This window comes from Lactuca serriola, chromosome 1 (assembly GCF_051521515.1).
Source record: "Lactuca serriola cultivar US96UC23 chromosome 1, Lser_US96UC23_V15, whole genome shotgun sequence".
NCBI lineage: Eukaryota > Viridiplantae > Streptophyta > Magnoliopsida > Asterales > Asteraceae > Lactuca > Lactuca serriola.
Genome location: NC_136408.1, coordinates 90,547,188 through 90,567,400, shown reverse-complemented (window position 1 = coordinate 90,567,400; position 20,213 = coordinate 90,547,188). Strand labels below are relative to the sequence as shown.

Below are 20,213 nucleotides of genomic sequence, written 5' to 3'. Positions count from 1 at the left end.
CATGAAGACTTTTGGCATCCTAATAAATGAGATCAATCTCGACCTTTGGAGGATTTTGGATTTCATATCGATTGATGATCAGCGGCCATGAAAACTGAATCAATATTGGATCTAGATCTGAAACAGAGTGATGAAGATGTCCATATGTGTGCGTGAGCGAGTAAGATCTGATGAGGAATGTTGATCTGGAGATGTGTGTATGGATTCAATTTCTATAACCCTAAAATACCCCTAATGCCATTTAATTTTGAAACCCTATCTCTTGGATTTTCAGCTTATTTACAAAAATACCATCCTTAATCATGGCCTTTAGTTTTTCTATCTAACAATCCACTTTTACTTCTCAGGTTCCTGGGAAACTATGACATCTCAAATGATCCTTCCTCTCTCTCTCTCTCTCTCTTATATATATATATATATATATATATATATATATATATATATATATATATATTAGATTGAAATTGGTAATATGTCTTACCTACGTAAATAAATTCATACACGGCATCCCTCTTCTTATTTCAAATTGTATTTAGGATCCTAGCCTTGAATATTAATTTGGGTTAAATAGTAAGGATTAATCAACTAAGTAAAATGTTTCTCTTACTATAGATAACTGGAAATGGTGATGCTCCTGCTACTCAAAACTCTACTCCAAATTCAAATTTAACTCTCCTATCAATTATATCAAAGGAAAACTCTCTGGTCCAAACTATATGGACTGGATGTGTAACATGAAAATAAATCTATTTTATAAGAATAACGAACATGTTTTCGATAACGCTATTCTTGAGATTGATGAATTGATCGCTGCTCCTAAAGAACTTGCTCTTCATAAACAACATGTTGACGATGCCAAAAAGTTAGCTTGCATTATGATTGCAACTATGGTATCCGACCTACAAAATTCCTATGACAACTACTGGCCATACGAGATGAACTTTTCTCTTGTTGAATTGTTTCATAAAAAAGGAAGACAATAACGATATGAGATCGTCAAGTCCCTAATGGCATGTAAGCTTGAGGAAGGAGAATCCATGTGTTCTCATGTATAAATGATATAGAGACATATGGAAATACTAGGGAAGTTCGATGTGAAATTTGATAAGGAATTGGCCATTGACATGGTCTTAAACTCTTTGCTGACTGGTTACGATCCGTTAATCTTGACCTATCACCTGAACAACACTGAAATGAAATTGACTTACCTCCACAACTTGTTGCAAACTAATGAAGTAGGAAGGAAAAAGTCTCAAGCCATGTGGTTCTTCATCATGTATATACATTATTCAAATCAATAGCACACAACTTGATAATTCTTGGGTCCTTGATATGGGATGTGGTTTTCACATTTGCATTGACATGAAGGGTTTAAGAAGGAGTGAGGATCTTGATGATGGAAGATTGAACCTGATCATGGGGAATATGTTGAAACAATAAATAATAGATCGACAGATTCTAAATAGTAATATGAATTAAAACAACAAAAGAAACGATCAAAGTTGTGCTAAATGATTATAAATCAATGCCTTAGAAGAGCTCGAGGAGAACTTCTCTGTAAGGCAATGTACGAAAAATACAACTGATAACCCTAATATGGTGTATGCATGCACCATTAATAGTATAATCCTAGAATCATAAATAATCGGGTGGACAGGCCCAACCCATTACAAAATGGACTATTGTAGCATTCAAAACAACTAACACAACATAAAATATCCCAACAATCTCCCCCTTTGTGTCAATTAAGGAAGGAAATTCTTTAGTTCTGTTGGCACTTCTGAACCTTGAATAGTTTCGGCATTAGACCAAGCAAGGTGTTATGAGCCTGAATATACCATTTTATAATGTCTGCGACGCATTTCTTGGCGGAAGCATCGTTCGCTTTGTACTGTTCGGGTATTCCCAATACATAGTTCAGACAGGATGTGGAATAAAGATGCTTGTCTAGTAAGTAGAATAAACAACTATGAATGTTCGTACCATCTCTAGAACTTTGTTGAAACGCCACAATCCAATTATCTTTCTCAATTTTTCCTAGCCTCATCTTGCTGATATCATTCAGAGCTTCTTTTGGCAGCACAGAGGGTTTCTTTCGGATCACAGCCGCAATCTCTACATCCATTTTCCCAACTTCTTGAATGTAAGAGACCAACATCCTTTTCAGATGTGCCACGTTGGGTTCGAATTTCTACTTTTATGGGTTTTGAGCATTCTAACACTCCTATTGTGTACATGCAACTCTAAATACCTTGGATTTATGTTTTCTCTATTATACATACAAATATGAATATTCCAAGGTATTACCCTATCTAGCATACAATCTTTGACACTTGGATAATAAAAACAAGTTAGAAGACATACCTTTTTATATAGCTTGATTCCTTGACGCTTAAGAGCCGAGTGCCCCAAGTGTGACACCTCAAATGGTTCACACAACACCATGAACATTTGGAATAACTAAGGAATAAAGGATACTTGGTTTACATCTCATAAAATCGGTTATGCCCTCACTACTATGAACTAGTCATCTTTTTCACCCCAATTTTATGCACCATTGGACTCTTTATATAGTGTGGAGGATTAAGGTTAAACCCTAATACCCATGACCTTTCATTTCCATAGGATCCATGGGTTAAAGCTCCATGGACTATCCATGAAAGCTTAGCCCAACCTAAATGAACTTGGCCCAATATATATATATATATATATATATATATATATATATATATATCTAAGAGTCCATATTTAATTAGTTCCTTTTGATCACTTAATTAATTATAAATTAATCCTTGATCAATACTAATTAAATAATACGATTATATATTAATATATTAGAACTTATAATATATTAATATAAATCACTAGCATCCTTTTTTTCCTCATCTTGTCTATCCAATTGTCCCGATGCCATGCAACCCAAAATGGACCATGCCAAGTCGGGTCAAGTACATACCAAATATAGTTATGGACTTAGACACTAATCCAACAGTCTCCCACTTGGATAATTCTAAAACTATTATTGAGTATGACTTTAAAAACCAACTGGCAATCGTAGCTCTTTAAGCCGCTGTCGAACTCAGACGTTCTAACTGAACTCTGATCTTGTCAATGACTTGTCCATTAGATAAGATATCATATATTCCTCCATTCTAGATATCATATGGACTGAGACATGGATTATCAATCATTCTCTCAGTTCATTTGTTGTTTCCCGATTTTCGATTTATATTGACTGACTGATTGAACAAATCCAATCAGTCCTGGCTTGGCCAAGCACTCACATGTGTCATCGCTAAATCATTGAGGGGCCCACATATATCTCTTTTATCCTGAAGATAAAAGGAAAGGATAAACTTCGACTCATATGACTTGTTCTACTACTTGTTGAATCATACACAAAGGCACGTTTTATAACATCAAGTTACCAATGCGTTTTCATGCAATCAATGTATAACCAACTCATAGTAACAACTCATATCTCTAGGTTTGAAGAATATAAGATATTATCGTCTCATGATCACTCGTGATAAAATCCATGAAGCGATTCAAATGAGTGCGGGTTGAGTCCAATACTCAGAACTTATGAGTACTCATGAGTGTTGTAGCACCTCTTTGCTATGTCCAACATCTTAGACATCTACAATCCAACTCATGACAGTCTTGATTCATATCTACTTCCAACATATGACCGACTGTGGATGGTTTGAATAGCTTAGTCATTCGGGAAGAATGACCTAGTTTATTCTGGAAGTTAAAAACATGCAAAATGAAACACAAGAATAATTGAATCCAATACGGTATCAAAACCTATGAATATAAATAGAACACTTTTTATTTATCACCATACTGATTACTTCATTATTCATTGTTTCGGTTTTATCAACTTTATACTTGAATTAAAAACACTAGTTGTCCCATGCTCCAAGCATGTAAACTATGTTTTTCTAAACAATAGCTTTGCCGTACACTAAGTATGCACTCTATGTTTGTCTATGATCTTTACTTTGTGAAACAGACCAATTGAACATAATTTCAATGATTCTAATTTCACACTCCCAAATCCTTATCGTAAATGTGAGAATTCCAAATTCCTATCATTTATCGAAATCTATTAGATTTTAAACTTGTATGCACTGACCCTCTTGTGATGAATATGTACAAAGTCACAAAGACTTGTCAACAATCATTATAGGGTATTCCAATGGAGATCAACTCCAAGGAAACAAAGTCTCATATTCAAAGTACATTGCTTTGGACATGCTTCATGCATTAAGTTTTTGTAATCTTACACAGATTGCTTCCACCTATGGAGACAACTCCATATTCCCATTTTGACTATCACTTCTTAAACAAGAGTTGCCTCTTTCCAGACTATCTCAATATAGTCCTTTCCAAAATTTACACCATACTTCCAATTGTCCTTGAGCAACCAATCTTTGGTAAACCTTAGATTGTCCTCAACAATTGCTTAATCATTTTAGTCATATGCAATTCTAGATTTTTCCCACTTAATGCCCAGAGCATTTTTGAAAATTTAGAAATGATGAATATTATAGCACATCCAATCGATCCTATATCCAAAGCATTGGGGACACGATTCATGATGTCTCACATAAAGATATGATACTAGACCAGTCTTTTTGCTATAATATTTCTATGTCTATTTTCCAAGTTCTCATAATTTAGATTATGAAAAGGGATGTCGTAATCATAATCGAATTTTAGAACGCAAATAATGGACCCATATATAAAATTTCCTTATGTTGAGCCACTCCAACATAAAATTCATATATATATATATATATATATATATATATATATATATATATATATATAGAGAGAGAGAGAGTTAGGTTCATATATAAACTCTAAATATTGGGTGAATGTATGACCAATTGTGATCCAATCACCATTTAGGGGTAGTTTTGGAATTTTCATACCGTATATTAATAACTATTAAAATGATTTATTGAGATTTAGTCAATCCCATTAATTTAGCGACAAGTTTGGCACTTACCACTAATTTATGACCATCTTCGTGTTCATCTCTCCCCCCCCCCCCTATCTATACCACCATCATCTTTATCGATGGTAGCACAAGAAAATGTCTCACTTTTCTTTTCAATCCTTAAGAACTGTGAATCATACTATTAAATCTTTAGGTAATTTCAATTTTCTAATAGGCATTTGAATTGTCTCGTTATGTTTAATGGATGCATGTCTTGATAGCGCTTTTTGAGATGAGGAAAACGAACCATAAAATTATTTCAATCAGGTTATCTTCTCATATATCCCTACGCAAACACAATATCATCTTCATTTGCTTTTTAAATGTTCCATTAGACACTAATTCAGGTTGCAATTCACACGGTCTTTATGATTTCTCGTCGGATGCATTCATGCCCCCATCGTAATCGATTCTATAATTTATCTAATTATCGGATTTTTGAAACATTGTTGACGATTTCGCATCCACACATATTCTCGCCTCCAATCACCAACAATAATTTCTAAATCAATTGGAGTCTTGGAGCAATTATCTCATTCTCCAAGGAATAAGGTATGTAAATCGTTTCTTTGTTTCTAAATTTATAATCTTTATCTGATTATATGATTTTGGTATGTATATTTACCTCTTTGGTTTGACATTTTAATTGCGTTGGATTGCAATAATTTATATTTGTGAACTGACCAGGTTGTTTTTTTTTTGTTGCTTTCAATTAGTATTTCAAAATTTAGTTTGTTTTCTTTTGATTCTTAAACAATAACTAGGTTGTTTTTAGTAGTTGATTGTGATGTTTGCTTACAAAATTGTTTGTGATATTCTCGATATTTTGGTAAAATTTGTTGGATACTTCTCTGTGACTTGAGATTTATATGATTTGTATGATAGTATCAAAGAATGAATTGAATGGTTTGTTTTGCGGGAATGAAAGATAAAATTGTTTGTTTTGTGTGATATAATGGAGTCAATGATTCTTAAATGGATATGATAAGTTTTTTTATATGGTTCATGATGTTATGTTTCAGATTCCAACAAGATTTACTGCAAGAATCAACGATTTCACATGGAGTGTGGAATGGACATGAGTATTGGTCGTTGATCTACCAAAAAGAAAGCTCTGTTTATGATCATATGTTCTTATTCTTCAAATGATGGTGCAATAATGTTGTTATTCTTCAAGAATACGTCTTACTTCTTCTATTCTTATAGATTCCTATTTTTGTTTAAAAAAATGTTTGTATTCTTAAAGAATAGATCAGAATATGTAACATTATTTTAAATAAATTTAATTTAAGAATTAGATTGTGTAATGCTCATATTCTGATAGAATGTTATGTGTTTTGTGAAAATTTACCAATCATTCTTATGAGAATTCCATTTCTCTCATATTGTAATTGATTAAAAACTCGGAACAAGAATCAAAATTGATTGAAAAATTAAAAGTTCTCACTTATTCTCACGTAATATGTATTTTTATAGAAGGGTAAACGTAATTTTATTGAATATGTATTCTTAAAGAATACGTCTTCCCCATTTTGAAAGAATATATATTCTTGAAGACTCATCTATACGTAATTTTAAATAATGTATTATTATATAAACATAAATCTAATATTCTTTAAGAATGATTATAGTAACCGGTTGTTTATGATTTTGATGAACATATACATCTGATTAGTGATTTTTTGATAACTGATTTATTTTTTAAAAACATTAATTTAGATATTTAATTGTTTGATTTTTTTTATTAGTTAGTTTGAATTTGAATTAGTTGACTAAAATATAAGTAATTTTACTTTCTCTCTCTTAATCAAATATCATAATTGCCTTTATAATTAATTAACGATAATTATATTGTATATGTTATCCTATGTTAATATCGTGTACCATACGATCACAACCCTTTCATTATTTTAATCTAATGGACAAGATTTGGTCATATATTCACACAATATATCATTGACTAAAGATGATTAAAATCTCAATCTAAGCCTTTTAGAATTAAAATGAGGTATAATTTCCTCTCCCTTAATTATAGCAAAACAACTTTTTCAACCCCAACAACTTCATGAATTGAAGCTTTTGTTTTCTATAATTAACATTGCTAACTTGCAATACTTTTCATACTTATCATGCTCCCACTAACATGATGATTATTAGCATAATACATATGCTCCCACCAGCTTTGACATGTATCCAAAAATTAGTTGGACTTCTAGAAATCAATACTTTATTGACTTTCTTACGAAAGTTTAGATTTCTGATACGAGATTGCTTTGATAAGACTTTATCAAAATGATACACCTTATCTTAGATAGCTCACAGGTGTGTCTAAACAATTTTAGAACTATGAAAAGGGATGTTTTAATCATAGTCTCGATTGTTTAGACTTTAGCCATTTCTCATAAGTCCATGTTAGTGTGCTAGTTAACCACGCACGCTCCACAAACGACTTTGAGAATGCAAAGATCACAATTGCTATCTTACTTAAAATCTACTTGGTGGAAGTGTTTCCTCGCCATTATTTTCATGAATCAAAGAGAAACCTTATGACCCTTAGTTTTTCTGGTGTATGTGTTCTTATCCACGTGAATTTGTCACATCCATAATCACAAGACTAGGTTAGTGACAAATCCAAACTCATATGGATTGAACTTGTGCAATCTTAACTTCTCACCACCTGGCAGTACAGGGCCTGCCATTGCTTCCAAGTAATTATGCAAACAATTAAGAACATGTAGAACTCAAATGTATAGCCAACTTTACTAGAATAGGCACATAAATGTCAATATGTCAACATGATAGGTTATAAACCTCACGTCGTGTGCTAGTGTCAAACTACAAGTTTCTATTTTTGATTAGAACTTGAAATTCTTTCAGGATCTTTAAGACTCCCACTATCCTCTTGACATATAAGACTATCTTGCCAAATATTCAATAGATAGTGCAGATTCTTTATCAAGACAAACACTTGGCCTTAGTTGGTCTTTGTTTTATCCAAAATATCACAACTTACCAATTTCAAATGTAAAAGAGTAGGACACATTCTACTCTTACATTTGAAAAGTGTTAGTAATGTCACTCAAATTACAATCTTGGAGTATGACTCTAAGACTTGTTTTTGGAATGAAGTATGCATCATCTTCTTGATTTAACCATTTAAGCAATTCTTGATTCCTCTTCTTAGCCATAGGAATGTACTAAGATGTCCTTGGATGACCAATTGTGATATGGTTTCTTAATCATTAAGATGATCACAAAACATGATACTAAAGTAGTCTCCCATCTTTTCAGATTTGAGAAACTTTTATCTTTCTGCCTAATTTGATTCTTCTCATTCGTTCTACCATACATCGAAACTTTTCCAATGTTTCAAAATTATACTTAAACTTGTAAGTATAACCATGTTTACAAAACTTTAGTAAATCATGACGAATATTCTTATCAATCTTTTGTAGTGGACTTGACTAGTGCACAAGAATGTGTACTTGATCCCTTAGTCCTGCACTTGACTCACATATACATGTGAACAAGGAATTAATCTTAATTTTCCAAAGATGAAAATTCTCATTCATCATACTATACAACTTGCATGATTCCAAGCTTCGATCCAATTGAACCTTAGGTGATGAGACTCTTTCCTTACTTGGTAAATTTAGACACTACCACAGATGAAGGAATCAAATTCATATTTCCAATATTGCTAGAAACATACAAACATCTAGTTTTCATAAATGTCATTGCAAGGAGATATAAAATAAAGTAGAACTTTTATTTATTTATAAAAATGCGGATTTTTTTCCTTACAATGCAACTTGAAATGAAAACTATGCTATTACATGTTTCCTAGCAATCTATCATAACTCCTAAGAAGTAGCTCAAGAATCCGATCTTCAAACCATGCGATAGAAATCCATCTATGCGATCAGATTCAACATACTCTTTCTTAAAGTTTCCTTCCCTTTGCTTGATCCTGCTAAATATCAAAATGCAACCAAGTCACATTTTTGTATTAAGAATCATCAACTGGGAACTTAAGAGAGTTAGATTGTGGACTTTACCTAAGAGTGAAACTTTTGACTTTAGCATCCTTATGATCTTTAAGGTAAATTTGGCAGCTTTGCAACCAATGCCCCTTCCTTTGGGAATAGAAACATATGGACTCTTTGGTAATGATACATGGGACTATCTCAGACTTAGCCTTTCTCTTTACCATTTGGTCAACCGAGCTGACTATGGCCGATACCTTTCCATTGTTAAGAGAAAGCTTTTACTGGGTATCCAATGTTACCATTGTCAATGTCCATTAAAGGTTTGGGAAGTTCATCTTCTAATCAGATTTGCTTTACTAGTCCTCAAATCATTTTTGATTCAACAGCACCAAGCAAATAGATAAGATAATTAAGGGTCATGTCATATTCTGTTTCATAGTGGTCCCAAAGGAACTTGCTATGTGACTTACAAAAAGATTGAACATCCAACTTCCTCAAGACTTTGACACCCAACTCTCCCGGCTTGTCAATATGTGAGTTAATCTCCAAGATCTGAGCACACATAGATTTTTCTTGCTAATAGGGCTTGAGTGACCTTAAAATTTTCAAGAACTTGTAGGTTAGGGAGAATAATTGGAGGAGGTGACAGAAAAGAAGTATGATTTCCATGAACCAACCATGGGACATCATCTTCATTAGGAAAGCTTGTTCTAAGAGATTTGGGATGATCATAGATGTCTAAACCAGACATCTAATATGGGAGATATTCAAGTAAGTTGATTTAAGTCCTTAATATAACACCCAATATGAAATATTAAGGCTAGGACCCAACCCAATATTTTATAACTTGGAAGAGGGATGTTGTAATCCAGGCTAATGACAATTCACCAATTTCCACCATGAAAAACAAAATAATTTATTAGGTTTTAATTGGTTTTGAAACTCCTAGATTCTTTTGAGATTCATTAAACTTTTCAATGGCGTGTTTCAATCTCGATTGTGCCCTTCAGGTTTTGTGACAGGGATACCGAGGATCACAAAACAAGGTGTGAAGTACCCATGCAAATTACTTGGTACTCTTAAATGTTTATCACTCAACCGATGTGTCGGTTAACCACACACGCTCCACCGGCCTATGATAAACTTTAAGAAACCCTTTGCCTACATTGTTAAAACCATTTAGTGTGCTGGTTAACCACACACGCTCCACTACCAGCTCAAACAAAGTGCAAAGTGTAATTTTATAGATTAGCACCTTATTCACATTTTCCTAAGTAACTAAGATTGGGAATTTATAAGTGTTTAGTTACTTAGTATTTATCATTATAATTGTAATGAAGGGAGAATTACAGTCCTTGTCCTACCTGTTAGGCTAACGACCCTCCACCAGTCAAGGAAGCGGTGGGTGAGAGTGGACACCCATTAAACTACCATTTTATAGGCAGTAACCTTATACCCCCCTTATAGACCGGCTTTGTGAATGAGGCCTACTAATGGTAAGACGAATTGCTCTTATATATATATATATATATATATATATATATATATATATATATATATGTATATATATATATATATATTATTAACTTATAATATTATAAAGTATAACGGTTGAATTTTAACTTTTAAAATCCTAAGGGCTTAATTTGGAATTAAAGTATTCATGAAAGAAAATTTTTCAAATTCCAAAACTTAAGGGCAACCGAGCTGACTATGGCCAATACCTTTCCATTGTTAAGAGAAAGCTTTTACTGGGTATCCAGTGTTACCATTGTCAATGTCCATTAAAGGTTTGGGAAGTTCATCTTCTAATCAAATTTGCTTTACTAGTCCTTAAATCATTTTTGATTCAGCAGCACCAAGCAAATAGATAAGATAATTAAGGGTCATGCCATAGTCTGTTTCATAGTGGTCCCAAAGGAACTTGCTATGTGACTTACAAAAAGATTGAACATCCAACTTCCTCAAGACTTTGACACCCAACTCTCCCCGCTTGTCAATATGTGACTTTATCTCCAAGATCTGAGCACACATAGACTTTTCTTGCCAATAGGGCTTGAGTGACCTTAAAATTTTCAAGAACTTGTGGGTTAGGGAGAATAATTGGAGGAGGTGACAGAAAAGAAGTATGATTTCCATGAACCAACCATGGGACATCATCTTCATTAGGGAAGCTTGTTCTAAGAGATTTAGGATGATCATAGATGTCTAAACCAGACATCTAATATGGGAGATATTCAAGTAAGTTGATTTAAGTCCTTAATATAACCCTTTGCCACCTTTGCTTAGAACCAATGAGTGTGCCGGTAAACCACACACGCTCCACTAACTTCTTAGCAAGGGTGCAAAGTGTAATTTCATGGGATTGCATCAATTCACTTTTCCTAAAGTAACTAGGATTCGGAATTTTGAAAAACATGTAGTTACTTTGTATTTCATATTATACTTTTAATAAGAATATGAGGTTGTCCTATCCTACCCGTTCGGCTAACGACCCTCCACCGATCAAGCAAGCGGTGGGTGTGAGTGTACACCCATTAAGCGCCATTTTATAGGCCTCAACCTTATACCCACCTTATAGACCGGCTTCGTGAATGAGGCCTACTAACGGTAAGACTAGCATTTTTAATGATATATATATATATATATATATATATATATATATATATATTAATCTTGTAATATTATATTAGTATAGGGTTGAATTTTAAATTTGTAAAATTCTAGGGTTTGAAATTTAAATTGTCTAAATTAAACTTTTAATCACAAAACATAAATTTCAAAACTTGAGGGCAAGTTTTAAACTTTTCAAAACATATGGGGTCAAATAACAAATAATCTAAATTAACATTTAATCACATAATTATCCATATTTGATTTATTTAATAATTTCTTGCAAAACAATTCACCAATTTAATTAAAATAATTAATAAATTATCATATAAGGAAATTAATATTTAATTAATTGATAAATATCTTAAATTAGGTCAAGAATATATTCATATATATCATAAAATCGGATTTATATTGACCTAGCATGATTAAGGTAAGTACCCACAAGATAAACAGCAAGAAATCCCGAAATTAGCTCTTTCTGACGCTCGGACTCGCCGAGTACCACAATGGACTCGCCGAGTCGAACCTACTCGCCGAGTCCACTATGGGACTCGCCGAGTTCACCAGGAAGAAACACAAAATTCGAATTTTGAAGGCATCAAACAAGCAACCAATGCATCAATTCAATAGAAACCAATCTAGGCTCTGATACCACTGATGGGTTTTAGCCATATGAACATTCCTATGTGCACATGCAAACCCTAATGCTTGGATCTAGGTTTCTCTAATCGAACATGCATTGAATCCAAGACTTCTAATGGCTAATAGAGTATAATAACAATAAGAAATTAGAATTAGAAGTTTACCTTGAATCACTTGCTTGATCTTCTTGTCCTTGGAGCTTTAGAGTCACAATTGTCACTCGTCTAATGGATTACAAACACCAACTAGCAAGAGGATGATTTGAGAGAGAGGAGAGAGGATCAAGAATCGGCCAGGGTTTCTTCTAGAGCATAGGTGTCGATTTCCCTTGACCCTTAGGGTCTATTTATACTAGTAAGGCTCCTAGGGTTTCACCCTTAAACCCTATTTGGATAACTTAAGCCCTAAGCAATCCAATACCCTAATGATAACCCCTTGGACGATTTCAATGCCTATCCAAAGTCCTCAAAACCGTCCCCCTTTATCCTTAAGGGATTTATAGCCCAAAGTACAACTATCATACAATTGACAGTTTATGCCCCTTTATTCAATAAATCTCTTTAAGTCACCAAATTAATTCCTAATTAATTTATGACTTATATTAATCAAATAATAATATTATTATTCCTTATATTATTCTCATAATATATTAATAATATTCCTTCTGTCATAATAAATCATCATGTCAAGTTGCTATGGTGAAGGCAACCCAAAAAGACCATGCACAACCAGGTCAAATACTTGTCTAATATAGTTGCAGCCTTAGACACTATTCCAACAGTCTCCCACTTGGATAAGTCTAGTAACTATATACAAGTATAATCCGATTAGCAATCGTAGCTCTCAAAGACGCTGTCAAACTCTGATCTAATCAATCCTGTCCTTTAGATAAGGGATCGTACAATCCTCTGTTTAGATATCATGCTGACAATTCTATGGAACCAATTTGTCTAGCATTTGGTTTCTCGGTTTCAGATTTATTTGACATAGAACTTAATCGAACACATCAATTTAGTTCTGACCGGACCCGACACATAAGTCAAATCAAATCATCGAGCGACCGAGATATCGCTTTTACCCTCTTAGGATAAAAGTAACAGATAAAATTCGACTTATATGCATTTACTTATTCATTAATCAACTATACACAACAATGCGTTTTATAACATCAAGTTACTGATGCGGTATCGCATTATCAATGTACAACCAATTAACAAATAACAAACCATATATCTTGGTTTTAAGACCATATGATATTATCATCTTGCGATCACCCTTTTATCACATTCCATAAGGTGATTCCAGCAAGCGCGGGTTTGTTCCAATGCTTAAAACTAGTTCATAAGCACTCTTGAACATTGCAGCAAACTTTTGCTATGTATAATACCATTTAGACAATCTACACACCAATTCATGACAATCTTCATTCATATCTATTTCCAATATATGAACGATTGTGGACAATTTGAATAATTCGATTATTCTTAATAAACTCAATTATTCTGGAAGTCAAAACATGCAAAGTGAAACAATAGTTAAACAATTAACATAAGACAGTAACATTACTCATAAATAATACTCTTTTATTTAATCATCAAATGTTAATTACATTTATCTATTACACGTTTCTACTACTATCTAATCTATACTAATATCATCTTTCAGCTCAATATTCCTAGCATGCTGCAAGTGCTTAACCCTACTCAATCCCTTCATAAGCGGATCTGTTGGGTTATCTTCTGATGATATCCTCTTCACCACGAGTTGTCCTTCTTCTACACGATGTCTAATAAAGTGATATTTTCTATCGATATGTCGAGATCTACCATGATCCCTTGGTTCCTTGGTCAAGGCAACCGCTCCTTCATTATCACAGAAAATCTCCATGGGCTCCATAATGGCAGGTACATCTCCAAGATCACCGATGAAGTTCTTCAACCATATTTCCTCCTTCGACGCTTCGCTCGCTGCAATGTACTATGATTCACACGTTGAATTAGCTACGGTTTCTTGCTTGGAACTTTTCCAAGTTACTGCTCCTCCATTCAGGGTAAAGACCCAGCCCGACTGCGAACGGTAGTTGTCCCTGTCGGTCTGAAAGCTGGCGTCACTATACCCTCGCACCTTCAAATCATCACTCCCTCTGAGGACTAAGAACCATTCTTTCGTCCTCCGAAGGTACTTAAGGATATTCTTGACCGCAATCCAATGGGCTCTGCCAGGGTTCCCTTGATATCTACTAACCATGCTCAAAGCAAAGGCTACATCAAGGCGAGTACAAGTCATAGCATACATGATTGAGCCAACTGCGGAAGCATATGGAACTCAGCTCATTTCTGCTATTTCAGCTTCTGTACTCGGACTTTGAGTCTTACTCAACTTGGCATTACTTTGTATCGGTAATTCTCCCTTCTTCGAGTTTTCCATACTAAAACGTTTTAGTACTTTATCTAAGTAAGTATTCTGACTATGTCCTATTAGTCTCTTATTTCGTTCTCTCACTATCCTTATTCCCAAAATATAGGAAGCCTCTTCGAGGTCCTTCATAGCGAAGCACTTCCCGAGCCAGGACTTAACCTCCTGCAGAGTCGGGACGTCGTTTCCTATGAGTAGTATGTCGTCGACATACAAAACGAGGAAGCTTACTGTACTCCCACTAGACATATACACATGATTCATCTTCGCTTCGTACAAATCCAAACTCTTTGACTTTCTCATCGAAGCAAACATTCCATCTGTGAGACGCTTGCTTAAGTCCATAAATGGACTTCTCAAGCTTACACACTCTATTTGGATGCTTCGGATCAACAAAACCCTCTGGCTGAGCCATGTAAACATCCTTAGCCAAATTCCCATTAAGGAAAGCGGTTTTGACATCCATTTGCCAAATCTCATAATCATGAAATGCGGCAATTGCTAGCATCACTCTAATAGATTTTATCTTCGCAACTGGTGAGAAGGTGTCATCATAGTCAACTCCGGGAGTTTGAGTAAAGCCCTTCGCAACCAATCGCGCCTTATATGTTTGTACGTTTCCATCCACGTCGTTCTTCTTATTGAAGATCCATTTGCACCCAACGGTCTTACGTCCGGGCACATTATCAACCAAATTCCAAACTTGGTTGTCATACATGGACTGGATCTTGCTTTCCATTGCCTCTTTCCATTTTGCAGACTCCGGGCCTGCCATGGCTTCCTTATAGCTATTAGGTTCATCTAGATTTATTAGTGTACCATCACTAATATACGTATCCCCTTCGGTAGTAATATGAAAACCATAAAACTGGGGTTGAACTTTAGCTCTTTCGGAACGTCTAAGAGGTAAGGAGTCGTCAATCGGTTCAACCGGAGTTTCCTCCTCGGGTTGAGTGCCAGCGGTAGAGGTTCCTTCATCTATCGACTCTTGAGTCTCTTCAAGCTCGATTTGCCTCCCACTGTATCCTTGGCTTATGAGTTCTAGCTCTTGGAAAACTCCTCTCCTCGCAACAAAGACAACATTGTCCTTCGGTCTATAGAAGAGATATCCAAAGGATTTATGCGGGTAGCCGATGAAAATACATCGCTCACTACAAGGTTCGAGCTTTTCATGAGTATCTCGTCTAACTAAAGCGTCGCAACCCCAAACCTTGATATGTACTAACGAGGGAGCTTTCCCTGTCCACATCTCGTGAGGTGTTTTGGCAACCTTCTTAGTAGGGACTCGGTTAAGGATATGGGCGGCAGTCTCTAAGGCATACCCCCAGAATGAGATAGGTAGTGAAGCACGACTCATCATAGAGCGGACCATGTCTAACAAGGTTCGATTACGCCTTTCTGCCACACCATTCAATTGCGGTGTCCAAGGTGGCGTCAATTGTGAAACTATTCCACACTCCTTGAGATAGTCGTGGAATTCAAGACTTAGGTACTCTCCTCCTCGATCGGATCGAAGCATCTTGATTTTACTGCCCAATTGATTCTCCACTTCATTCTTGAACTCCTTGAACTTTTCAAACGTTTCTGACTTTTTCTTGATTATGTAGATATACCCATATCTACTATAGTCATCGGTAAAAGTCACATAGAAGCGGTTCCCATCCATTGTGGTTGATCTAAACGGTCCACATACATCGGTATGTATGAGGTTGATATGAGCATATTTAGTTCATATTAAGTACAGATTTTTATTCATTTATTAACTAAATTATTGCATTTGATGGACAAAAGGTACTTAAAAGTGTTTGAATTATATTTTCAGTCCAAAAATGAAGCTCGGAAGCAGAAGGAAGCAGGAGGAGCGGTTGAGAGATCGAGAATGGAATAGAGAAGAAAAACACTAAAAATAAAACCTACTCGGCGAGTAGGGTCGACTACTCGGCGAGTCCAACCGAAGATTCCAGAAGATAAAGACTCGGGATCCCAAAGACTTATCACAATACGGGGACTGAGAGATGGACTCGACGAGTCGCCACCTGACTCGACGAGTCAATTCGTATATATAAGGATAACTCCTCAGAACGATGGGGAGGATTTCTGGGATGATTCAAAAGAGTTTAGCTACGATTAAGAAGGCAGAAAAACCCTAGAAGACGACGAGAGAAGCTAGAATTCAATCCCGAAGGAGAATTGAGGCAAAATTTCATCATTCCATTTAATCTTTTGTTTTGACATTATGGTTAAACAATTAGATTTTATTTGTTTGTTGTTATTTACTTCAATTATGAGTTAAAACATTTAGACTTCTGTTTGGGGATACAAAGTTGATAATATGGTTTAATTGATTGGTAGGATTAATTCTAAGTTGGTGATTTTTGTTATTTTAGCTTGCTAAAGAACCTTGTGTGTGAATAATAATTAATTTTCTGTTAATAGGAGGATAATTTATTAGCATGAACATCTATTGATTATCAACCTCATATGCTATGTGATCACATTGCCATATGTCTAGGATTAATGAACATGAAACTAGAGTTAATAAGAAAATTGAGTAAATTCATGTGCGAGCTTGCGTGATGACCATCAACAAGAAGTTAATTAAAAGATTAAATTAGTTAGCTATTGCAAGTCTAAATTAACCCGAATAATTAATCTAGTAAATCTAATTAAATTAGACAACTGGCCACTGTTTAAGTTAGTTTATTTGTTAAGGATTAGTGTAGTGAATGCGAATCTAATCACTTGAATCGGTAACCAACAAAAGAATTAATCCATTGCACCATTACCTTGAAATCAACCATAGGACCAATTGAGTTGAACTAAACAGAAGTTCCTTTCCATTTATTGAATCTAGTTAATTCTTTGTTTTCTAGTTTTTAAATTAGTAATAGTTAGCAAGTTTCTAGTCTTGTAAAACTAGAGAAAACCCCTTACTTATTAATTAATTAATTTAGATAGAATTAGTTTTTATTTTTAATTTGCCGTTCCCTGTGTTCGATACCCTACTTATTCAACTATACCACAATTGATAGGTTCACTGTCTTTGTGTGTTATTTTATAATTAAAAGTAGGTTTAAAACTAAGTGAGTTTGCACACATCAAGTTTTTGGCGCCGTTGCCGGGGAACGGTTCTTAAAATTAACATTAAATTCTAATTTAATCGATCCTTTGTGTGGGATTTATCTCACACAAAGTTATTTAAAAGGTAATTTAGTAAGTAGAATTAGTTTTAATAAAATTCCGTTTTTAGAGTAACTTGAATTTTTTTTTTTGTTTTTGCCTTGAACCCGCCGAGTGCACTCGTGCCGACTCGGCGAGTACATCGATGTTATAGCTTTAATTTTTTATTTTATTTTTGTTCTTTTTACACGTTTTCTGTTTTATTTACAGTTGTTTCATGACCCGAGGATCTGATACATCTCTGGTCCCTCCTCTTGAAGACCCGGAATCCGCACTAAGGAGGAGCAAAGGCAAAACTGTTGGAGAATCCGCTTCTTCAAAGAACTCACCACTCAAAAACCTAAAGTCCATTTTCTGCAAGAAGAGAAGCAGCAAATCAGGAGCATCCAGTGCATCTTTGACAATCGGCGACCCAATTCAAGAGGATATCGAATACGAGACCGAGGAAGAAGAAGAGCCCACATACGAGCACGACTCCGAGTTTGAAGACGATTTAGCCATCACCATGGCTAATATAGATGAAGTCCCCATGGGGGAATGGAAGAAGAGGATGCGCGATGACACCGGCCCGGGACTTGTGCAGCCCGTAATTCCCGCGACCGCCACTTTCGAACTAAAAGGCCATATTCTCGCTCAACTCAAGGAGATTCCCTTTTATGGAAAGGATCACGAAGACACCTACAAGCACTTGGACGAATTGAATGATGTAGCCGACTACTTCAATGTACCGAATGTCCCCCGCGAGACCCAGCTTCTTCGCATGCTTCCAGTCACGTTCAAAGGAGCTGCAAAGGATTGGCTAAAGTCACTTCCTCCCGGATCGGTCACCACATGGGCCAAGATGAAAGAAGAGTTCATAGACCACTTTTGCCCGCCCTCCAAAATAGCCAAGCTAAAGAAAGCCATTGCCAACTTCGAGCAACAACTCGGAGAATCTCTTTATGAAGCATGGGAAAGGTACAAGAGTTTGCTTAGAAATTGCCCACATCACGACCTTAATACCCAACAAGAGGTCTCCATTTTCTATGATGGAGTCAATGTCACCACAAGGCAATTGCTCGATTCTCAAGGCCCGCTCACGAAGAAGGCACCCCCGGTGATCAAGGAGCTAATTGAAGAATTCTTTAAGAACTCTAGAGAATACCACAATCCAAGAAATGAAGTAAGTCGGGGGGTAGTGAACTCGGCAAATGATAGCATGGTGGCTGTGATAGCTAAGCTCAATAGTCTAGATAGGAGGATGACAAAAATGGATCAAACAATCCATGCTATTCGGGTTGGATGTGAAAATTGTAGAGGGCCCCATCTCACAAAGGATTGTGATTTGGATGAGAATGGAAACAAAAAGGCTCAAGTATTCTATTCAAGTGGCGATCGATACGACGAAAATTGGCGGAAACCGAAGAAAGAATGGCTCCCATACAAAGAATACAAGAAAGCTAAGGAGGAGAAATACAAGCAGAAGGAGAGGGGATATTATCAAAAGGAAGAACCGGTGATAGAAAAGAAAGCCGATTTGGAAGAAATGTTCACTAGATTCATAGCCGCGTCCGAAAAGAGACACAATGATCACGATGCTGCAATACATGAGACCAGAAACATGCTAAGGAATCAGCAAGCATCCATTCTCAACATTGAGAAACAGCTGGGACAACTTGCACACCAAGTGAACGAAAGAAGGCCGGGTCAACTTCCAAGTACTACCGAAGCCAATCTGAGAATGGAGAATGTGAGTGCAGTGACTTCCACCAATGAAGAAATTTTCACACATGCACAGAGGATCTCCAAGAGGAAGACAAAAAAGGCAGAAGAGTCGGCTCCAGCAAAACCCGACCTGACTCGCCGAGTCCCTCTAATGGACTCGACGAGTCCATGCGTAAATGAAAAAACTGTCATTCCCTTAAAGCCATATAATCCTCCTCTTCCATTCCCAATCAAAGCCATGCCTGTGGAAAAAGTTGAAACCTATAGAGCCTTTATGAAGCACGTTAAAGCCCTACAAGTCAATGTGCCATTTGTAGAGACGATGCTCACAACACCCAAGTACTTCAACTTACTAAAAAGTCTCTTTGCTGCTAGGAAAGACTTGGCTGAAGAAGCGGAAATAATATTGAGTGAGCTACCCGAAAAGAAGGGCGATCCGGGGAGTATTATAATTCCGTGCCAGTTTGGAAATGCATTTGTCACCCAAGCGTTGACCGACTCGGGTGCAAGCATCAATTTGATGCCTTTCTCTTTCTTTAAGAAGTTGAATTTACCGGAGCCAAGACCGGTAAACATGAAGATCCATTTGGCGGACAAGACGACAATTCATCCACGAGGCGTTTGTGAGGATCTTCTCATTAAATTCGACAAGTTTA

The 20,213-nt window shown here is 35.7% G+C and overlaps 1 non-coding gene across 1 annotated transcript; it reads right to left on the bottom strand.

Annotated features, from left to right (window-relative positions):
* Nucleotides 1–18,742: 18,742 nt before the first annotated feature.
* Nucleotides 18,743–18,849, bottom strand: LOC145080780 (small nucleolar RNA R71). The gene has a single exon (XR_013695365.1). It is a non-coding gene; the product is annotated as a small nucleolar RNA R71 (small nucleolar RNA).
* Between the last annotated feature and the right edge of the window lie 1,364 nt (nt 18,850–20,213).